This window comes from Echinops telfairi, unplaced genomic scaffold, assembly GCF_000313985.2.
Source record: "Echinops telfairi isolate 266 unplaced genomic scaffold, ASM31398v2 ScPeMD7_18;HRSCAF=68, whole genome shotgun sequence".
Lineage (NCBI taxonomy): Eukaryota > Metazoa > Chordata > Mammalia > Afrosoricida > Tenrecidae > Echinops > Echinops telfairi.
In genome coordinates, this window is record NW_022103915.1 from 49,363,843 (window position 1) to 49,364,984 (window position 1,142).

A 1,142-nucleotide genomic window follows, 5' to 3' on the forward strand; every position below is an offset into this window, starting at 1 on the left:
GCTCAGGCTCTGGTAGCTGCCACAAGCTTTCCTGGGCTTGTATATTCACTTGCCTCTGTCTTCACATGGCACCTCTGTGTGTCTATTCCACTCTTTTTGTACGACACCACTCTGAAGGGTGTGTGATGAAACACCCATATGAGCCTGTTAACACAACACAAGTCATATTGACAGGTCATACTTTTCAGGTACGGGGGTTGGGAGCTCAACATAACCGTAGGAGGAGACAATTCAATCCAAGGTAACCTCATTCAGAGCTCAAGGATATAGCATGTGACTGGAGGCAAGTTACAGAATGGATCACAGGTGGATGAGAAGCAAGTACAGATTCTGTCTCACTTCCTCAGCTTCCAGGCCTATGCTGTTGGGAGGTGGCTTTCCTAGTTGTCAGGGTGGGTTGCTATGGTGACATGCAAAGCTCACTGGGAACCTCCTTTGGTTTCTAGTGTAAATATTTCACACATCAGAGAGTTCATACCTATAGGTTCTGGGTTGTTGAGTAGAGCATCATTTCTTACGCAAGTTGTAGTAGGCCATCTGAATTTGGGAAGAGCTTAATTGTGCCCATTCTAGCACAGGTTAAAGGAGCTTTGTTTCAGAACTGAAATTATGATGCAAGTTGCAATTGTGATTAGAGGAGAAAACACAGGGTGGAGGCGTGGGGGAGGGAATCTCCAAGATAACATCATCACCAATGTTTCCCAAGGATGTTCCTAGCTCCATGAGCAACCCTACCTTTGATTCCAAGTCAGTCGGTATTCCTGCCTAAAAGGTATACCCATAGCTTCTACTTTATAAATAATTGGTGATTATTTATTATAGGTAGGTAGCTTTTCTCCATGCTTCCCTTGAATTCACTTACCTAATCATCATGACAACCCCAGGAGGTATGTACCTATGTGTATTATTTTATTTTACAGATTTGAAAACAAAACACAGAAGCAAAAAGTAATTCTAAAACTTGCCTGAGGCCATGGAGCTAGGAAAGAGTCTTTGTGGTGCTGTGGGCTACTTTTGTGCTACTAACCCTGAGATAAGTGGTTCAAACCCACCTGCTGCTTTGGGAGAAGCATAAAGCTGTCTACTCCCGTAGAGACCTACAGTTTTGGAAACCCTACTCAGGGTCACTTTGCATCAGGATT